This window comes from Alligator sinensis, unplaced genomic scaffold (assembly GCF_000455745.1).
Source record: "Alligator sinensis unplaced genomic scaffold, ASM45574v1 scaffold243_1, whole genome shotgun sequence".
Taxonomy (NCBI): Eukaryota; Metazoa; Chordata; order Crocodylia; family Alligatoridae; genus Alligator; species Alligator sinensis.
This window is the reverse complement of record NW_005841841.1, coordinates 4,421,605-4,429,605: the sequence shown is the minus strand read 5'-3', so window position 1 is coordinate 4,429,605 and position 8,001 is coordinate 4,421,605. Positions and strand designations below refer to the sequence as shown.

The following is an 8,001-nucleotide window of genomic DNA, read 5'->3' as shown; positions in this document are numbered from 1 at the left end:
CAGTACTTCCTGAAAGCTCAAGCCAGAATGGCTCTAAGGAGTTAAATTCCCGCATCGTCCAGAAAATCATGTACATGTTATATCCATTCAACAGCGGGGTTAAAGAATGGTTTGTTTGCCCAAGGTCACAGAGTAAGCGTGCGACAGAGGAGGGACTAGGATCCAAATCAAGTGATTCTCTGCCTGGGTTTACTACTACTAAATTGTCCTTCCTAGCATATTATCTTCCTTCTCCCACTACCTCATCCTAATTCCCCATACATGTTGTTAGAGGGGTGGGGGAAGTAAAATTACAAAGACCACCAATTAAAATAAGCACGATAACCTTAGCAAGGAATGTAGTAAGCTGATGTAGTCAGTGCTCGTTGATCAGAGCTCCCATCCTGATGGGGGATTATTTTAGTTAGCACATCTCTGGGTTAGATCCTGCCAGTGAGGCACTCCTTGCCTGAAATCACACATCATGAGTCAGGGGCAGTTAGAACTATTAACAATAGTGTCCTGGTACTAACCACCCAAAAAAGCTACCTCTGGTGACTTGGTTATGTATACACTCACTGCAACTCGTTTCCTTATTTCCCAATTTCATTTTTTTGAGGCTGCCAAGCAGATATTTCCAATCCAAAGAGAAATGTATGCCTTACATGGAAACATGGCCTTTGCAGTTGGTCCTGTATTTCTTTATCCTAAATTAAATGATAACCTACATTCCACAAATTTGATTGTCCTTGAATAGATGCTTTTTTAAAAACTTTGCTTTCCTCCTTTATTTCCATGGCAAAACAGTCAGTCAGATGTTGAGCCCTGATTCTGCATAAATGATACCTCCATTTAACAGATGGTGCCTTAAATTTCCAGTTGTCCTGAAGAAGGTTTGTCCTGCAAGATAAATTCTGTTGAGTAACCCTCAGTTCATATTAAGGATATATTCCCTTTCTTTTAGTTTTCATTACTCAGATCACCACTGTAACTTTAGGGTAACTTCTTGCACAAGTGAGAATTCCTTTAGCTAGTAAGACTTTGCAGGACCTGGCTCTTACTGAATAACGTTATTGTTCATTATTAATAACAATGTATAGAATAAGATATAGATTGTATTAGAATTTCATTAGCCTTAGTTAAATTGTCATTAAAGCTTCTCTTACAGAATATTTTCCTGACAGAGGCACTATGTCATTAGTGCTCGCTGCATTTTTATAAAATGTAGATACTACAGAGCCCTCTGCCCTTGGTGTTTTCACTTTACATAAGGAGCTTTTTGCCTTTATTTTTTTTCCAATACATTATTTAAATGTTTCCAAAGCCGCTGCTTCTATACATTCTGCAGGAGATCTGTCTCCCTAGTAACGCTCCATTTCCACTGCTCTTACTGTCTATGCAAACAGAACTAAAATCCATTACAGTGTTATTTGTATCCCATTCTTTCTATAACCATTTCCTTTTTTTCTCTTTCATTGCAGTGATGTTTTCATTCTATTTCCCTATTTATGAACCTTACTATTAGGTGATTTGGCTTATTCTTTCCATAGTGACACTTCTTTTAGCAATGTCATTTTCACTGTCAGAAGATGGTGGTGGAAGAAGGTAGAGAAGTCCTTATGTGTTACCAACTGCCTGAGATTTTGCAACCTTTTTAATAGGTTAACATTTTCACTTAACCTGGACAATTTTAAAATTTCCCTAACCTTCACTGACATTGGAAGAATAGACAGGAATGATCCATAGCTATATGGTACAAGGGAGAACAAGCTGAGTATACATTCCTGCATTGGCTAAGGTTTCCACAACAGTATACACAGTACTTGGGATACTATAGGAGCCCCAGAAGGAGATACTGCTCAAAGAATCCATTAAAGTAGCACATCCTCTGGAGCAGCAGGACCACAATGCTTTCCTGATCTAAACCACTTGATTTTGGTGGTGTTAGCTTCCCTCCAGCCCATGAATTTTCTGCCTTTTGGGGCAGAGGCTGGCTTAATCCAAGGATGAATCATGCTGCGTGATACAAGATGTGAAAAAATTAAAAATTTGTTTCTACTTCTGTTCTTCTCTTGTTTCCTTGGTATCTCTTGCTGATCTGGCTTTTTTTAGAAATCTTTTGCACCCTTCTTCCTCTACCTTTGGTTCATTGTTTTCAACTTCTCTTTCAATTTAGTTCTTAAAACCTTCCTGGTATCATCATGTCTATGTCTTCTTACATTAAATTAAAATATGTTTATAGTGAATGCAGAGGTTTGAAAGGTGTAGGATGCATATATTCCCCATGTGTCCACAGAAGAGATGCAATGTATACAACTGTAGTACAGGCTTCTCCTCATTGTTCTTCTCTCATCACTCAGCTGTGATATGCATGGACCACCCTGGAGATAAAGGGCTGATTCATTCACCATACCCATTGTGTCCTGACTCCATGCTAAGGTTGCTTGGAAACTATATTGAGATCATCAGTTCATGGCGCACAGTCTATTATATTTTTGATCACTAACAACTGAAGCTGGATTTAGAGTAGACTTTCCACGGTGGTGAATGACTCCTCCTTCCCCCTGAAACAGGTACTCCCTGATTATAGTGTTGGAATACACTCACTAAATTTCAAAATTAAATATATTTTACTAATGAGGTTAAATTGTGACTTTAATGGGCGATTTTTACATAGAAGTGAGTCTACAGGAGTCCCTTGCATCTAAACTCTAAGGTGTGGTGTGTTTGTGTGCGCGTGTAGGAAGGGGTTCTTCATAATGCGTCAAAACAGTCTTACTTTTCCAACATGAAGATCTCAGTCCTGGGCTGGGAACCTGTTTCTCATTTTAGACAACCTTCAGCTTACCGCTTGTGAAAACTGAATTACCTGTTTAAAACATAAAATATAGCATTTTGTTGTGAAGATGATGATAATGTACAGGTTTACTGCTTGAGCGCCACTGAAAAGATTTGTCATTCATAGATATCAAATTGAAGATGTGATTGACATGAATGTTTGTATGGCACAAATACAATTTTGTTTCCAGTTATTACAAGGATTTTGGCAACCGATAGCTGAAGGATGGTAGAAATCAGCCATGCTTGTCTTAGGAAAAGGAAAATGGCATAGAGAAGTGAAGTCAGACATCTGTAAATTTCTATATGATGTTGAAAAAAAGTCTTATTCTTATTTCACTACCTTCTAGTTGAAGCTGCTGCTGGGTTTCCAAGGTCTGTTCAGTTTCACATAACCTCTGCTGTCTCAGAGTGCTATTGTAGCAGGTCATTAATGACCTCTCTTTGACAGTTACTTTATTTCTGTTTGAAACTTAAATATTGTCAAGTGCACATGACATAATCTGCTCGAGAAAGAGGCTTAAAAGAGGAGTGAGGAGGCAACCCTGCTTTTCATCAACACTAGCCTTAAATTCTTCACTTAAGGTTTTCCCCGCAAAGACAGAATTGATTATGTTGTTCTAGAGCAGGGGTGCTAAACCTCTGGCCCATGGGCCAAATGCAGCCAATGGAGCTATAAGCATCTGTCCTGCTGATTGGGAAATTTGGTGGCAGGTGAGTGGTGGCAATAAATATGGCCACCCTCCCCCACTGCCAAATTCCCAAACCCTGTGCAGCAGGATGGGGCCAGGTCACATTCCCTCCATCCACTCCTGTAGCTGGATGAGGCTGAGCCATGCCCCTTTCTCCTGTGGGACCGGACTGGGATCAGCTCAAGCCCCCTCGCCCTGCGGGACCAGGTCAAGATCCCTTCCCCCTCTTAGACTAGGTTAGGGCTAGGCACACCCCCTTTCCCCCATAGGGCCTTAGGGCTGGGCCATGCTCTCTTTCTTATGTGGGGCTGGGCCATACTGCCTCCCCCCTGGCCAGGTTGGAGCTGGGATGCCCCTGGCCCCCTTCACAAGGCCAGATGAGACCCTGCTGTGACTGCCCTGTGCCAGGTTGGGATCACTAGTCGGATCCGGTCCACGAACAGCCTGGGCATTGCCCATCTGGCCCACCAGCCAAAAAGGTCAAGCACTGCTATTCTAGAGCCATGATCCTCAACCAGGGTGCAATGGCATCCTGGGTGCCTTGAGATTCTTTCAAGAGTGCTGTGGGGTGCCATGCAATGTTGGCATTGCTAGGGGCACAAACATGATTCACAAGATAAAAGGCAGGGTGAATAAGCACCTTTATAAACTTAACTAATGAATATATATACATAGAGAGAGAGGGAGCACAAGCTTTTTGTTAACCCATGTGCGCTTAATCAGATTCTGTGAAAGGATGCCTTTCACAGCATCTGATAAAGTGAACTTGGGTTCATAAATGCTTGTGCTCTGTATATGTATCTCATTTCGTCTATAAAGGTGCATATCCACCCTGCCTCCTGACTGATTTCAGACGAGCACAGTGGATTGCCTCTCTGTTCATAAAATAAACCCAGAGATTTCATGGTGTTAAATTCCGATGTACTGTGATCCTTCTGAGTTCTTAGCAATGGAAGAATTGCTATGCTATTTTTTTGTAATCAAAATAGTGAAAACTATTTTGGCATTTGCTGGCATTTGCTGAGTGGTGCCGTGAGCACCCCTCAGGTTTAAAACCACTGCTTTAGAGAATTTCATGGTATTAATAATCCTTGGATTTAATATTATGCTTTGCCATAATTGCTCATGGAGCAATTTGTTCATTCCAAATACAATCAGAAGCTTTTCTGAGATCCATAAAGTTGTGATCCTGCTCCATCTGGTCTTCAGTATCTTCCATCCAATATTCTCTAATCACAAATCTCAGTTGTGCTATGTATGGCCTTTCCTGAAGTCTGCCTGTACTTCTGTTAGCATATGTGACATCTGTGGTTTCATTCAGTTCAGTAAGATATCTAGCAGTACCTTGTTTACATGGTTTATTTAGTTTATAGTTGTGTAATTATTGCGTTCTTGCAAGTTTCCTTTTTTCTTATAGGTATCACTGTTGATTTTGTCAGATACTCGGGTCAGTTTCTAGGCTGCCACATATTACAAATCTTAAGAATGTCAGTCATGATTTTTCCTCTCTGCTTTCAAAATTCAGCAGATACACTGTCTTGGGTTGGAGCTTTTCCTATTTTTAGACCTTTAACAGTTGCTTCAATGTCAAACCTGAGAACTGGTGGATCGTCGTCACATTTTACCTCGATAATTTTGATGAGTACACGTGAATCAGCATTAAGTTTGTAATGATATATCTCTGCAACTTATTCTTTTCCATCTGTTTTTTGACTGCTTTAGTTTCAGTGAGATGTTGTTCATCCTTTTGTTCTTAGTAATTATTGTTCTAACTTGTTGATTACTGGTTAGGTATTCCATGACTTCAGAGGCTTTGTTAGTGTTGTTCTTAAATATATTTTCTTGGATTCTCTCATAGGCTAGGGGCAGAAGTTACACACAAACTAGTTTAAGTGATCAAAAACTGGTTTAAACCTGTAATAGAGCATAAGTTCTGTGTACGTAAACCAACTTCAAAATGCCTGAAACTGGTTTAAGGTAAACCTGGTTGAATGTAGTATCAGACTTAACTGATTTGGGTCAAATTGGTTTATGAAACTTCTATCTCAGACCCCTTCCTGGTTCAAGTTAAATCACAGTTCCCCAGAATTTTCCAGTCCTGGGCTGGGCTGGGCTGGCTGTCTGCTCCATAAAGCCATAGAGCAGGACTGGCCTTGCCCCTCTGCTCCCTAGCTGGAGTTGTGAGGGCTGGCTCACTGGCTGTCTGCTCCCCCCCCCCCCCCCCCCCCTTCTGAAAATCTTGGCTGGTGTCTGGACAGGGAGTGGGGCTAAACTCACCTTACCCCAGTACAGAGCAGCCCTGCTAAAACTTAGTGCCAGCTGCGACTATGTACAAATCCCAGAGGCATCTGGAAGCAGGAAGAGGAAGTAATGAGCAACCCTGCAGAGTCCTGCTGCTGTGGTTGTGACTGCAAATCCCAGAGACCTCAGGGGCAGCAGGAAGAGTAAGTGAATACACAGCCCATGCTTCAATTCAGTTTATAGTTTTTCAGAGAGAGAACTATTCTTGTTCAAGCCTTTATTAATTCAGGCCTAGGGTCAGTGAGGATCTAGTCAGGGAACTTCTGGAGGGACTGGACGTATTTAAATGAACTGGTCCTGACGATCACCACCCCAGAGTGCTGAGGGAATTAGCAGAGGTCATTGTGGGACCCCTGGCACAGCTTTATGAGCACTTGTGGCGCTCTGGTGTGGTGCCAGAGGACTGGAAAAGGGCCAATGTGGTTACCATTTTCAAAAAAGGGAGGAAGGAGGATCCAGGAAACTATAGGCCTGTTAGTCTTACCTCGATCCTGGGTAAGCTTTTTGAGAGAATTATCCTGGCGCATGTCCATGAGGGGCCAGCAGGGGAGATTATGCTTAGGGTCAACCAACATGGGTTCATTAGAGGCAGGTCCTGTCAGACCAACCTGGTAGCCTTCTATGACCAGGTCACAAAATCCTTAGATGCAGGGGTAGCAGTGGACATAGTCTTTCTGGACTTCAGGAAGGCCTTCGACACTGTCTCTCACCCCATTCTCATTAAAAAACTAGGGGACTGTGGCGTCGACACCTACACAGTCAAATGGGTCACTAACTGCCTGGAGGGCTGCACCCAGAGAGTGATGGTGGACGGGTCATTTTCGACCTGGAGGGATGTGGGCAGTGGGGTCCCCCAGGGCTCGGTCCTCTACCCGCACTGTTCAACATCTTCATCAGTTACTTGGACGAGGGGGTAAAAAGCACCCTGTTCAAATTTTCTGACGACACTAAGGTGTGGGGGGGATGTGGGCATGCTAGAAGGGAGGAATAGGCTGCAATTGGACCTAGACAGGTTACAGGGGTGGGCAGAGGAGAACAGGATGGGTTTCAACACTGACAAGTACAAGGTGCTGCACCTGGGGTGGAAGAACCAGCAGCATACCTACAGGCTGGGGAACTCCCTTCTTGTCAGTGCAGAGGCAGAAAAGGATCTTGGAATCGTTATTGATGCCAAAATGAACATGGGCCAACAGTGTGGGGACGCGGTCAGGAAGGCCAACCACACCTTGTCATGCATCCACAGATGCATCTCTAGCAGCGGGACCTGAACCTGTTCAGCCTCCACAAGAGAAGGCTGAGGGGGGATCTAGTGGCCATTTACAAACTAGTCAGGAGGGACCAACAGGCATTGGGGGAGTCCCTGTTCCCCCCGAGCACTATCAGGAGTGACTAGAAATAATGGTCACAAGCTGACAGAGAGTAGATTCAGGCTAGACATCAGGAGGCGCTACTTCACAATCAGGGCGGCTAGGATCTGGAACCAACTTCCAAGAGAAGTGGTGCTGGCTACTACCCTGGGGATCTTTAAGAGGAGGTAAGATGAACACCTTGCTGGGGTCGTTTGACCCCAGTACTTTTTCCTGCCATGACTTGATGATCTGCTCAGGTCCCTTCTGACCCTACCAACTATGAAACTATGAATGTCACTACCTTTCCCCTCCTCCCCCCAGGCAGAGCAGGGTCTGGGGCCTGGCCACGCCCCCTCTGCTCCAGCAGGGCTTTCTCTCTCCCCTTCCTGTTAGCAGAGGCATGTTCTAGCACAGGGGTGGGCAAAATGCGGGCCACAGGCCAGAAGCGGCCTGCCAGGCCATTCTATGTGGCCCACGGGACCCCTAAAAAATTTAGAAAATTAATACTTATCTGCCCCAGCTGCTTGTCCTGCGGCCCTCGATGGCTAGCCAAAACTCAGTAAGCAGCCCTCTGCCCGAAATAATCACCCGCCCCTGCTCTAGCATAGCTTGGCTTCTGGCTGGAGCCACTACATGTGACTGCATTTTGCCAATGAAAAGTGATTGTCTGCTTATTTGCTTATTGGTTCAATCCCTGCAGTTTAGACAAGCCTGAAAAGACTGAATCAATTCAGCCTTAGGGTTTTTGACTGTCTGTCCCTAGGCATAGTGGTTTAGTGTCCCATTTTCCTTTGCCTGTGTAAGCTTTGATCTCACTTCTCTGCTTACAATTTTGTAGTTCT

At 43.9% G+C, this 8,001-nt stretch overlaps 1 protein-coding gene and 1 long non-coding RNA gene across 2 annotated transcripts in view; one reads left to right on the top strand and one right to left on the bottom strand.

Moving 5' to 3' along the window:
• Positions 1 to 8,001, top strand: part of LANCL3 (LanC like 3) — a 45,635-nt gene that overhangs the window by 2,439 nt on the left and 35,195 nt on the right.
• The window catches only part of LOC112550444, a 15,193-nt gene that overhangs the window by 762 nt on the left and 6,430 nt on the right, over positions 1 to 8,001 (bottom strand). The window contains exon 2 of the long non-coding RNA XR_003094297.1: positions 2,759 to 2,848. This is a non-coding gene — a long non-coding RNA (uncharacterized LOC112550444). The remainder of the gene's footprint in view (positions 1 to 2,758; positions 2,849 to 8,001) is intronic.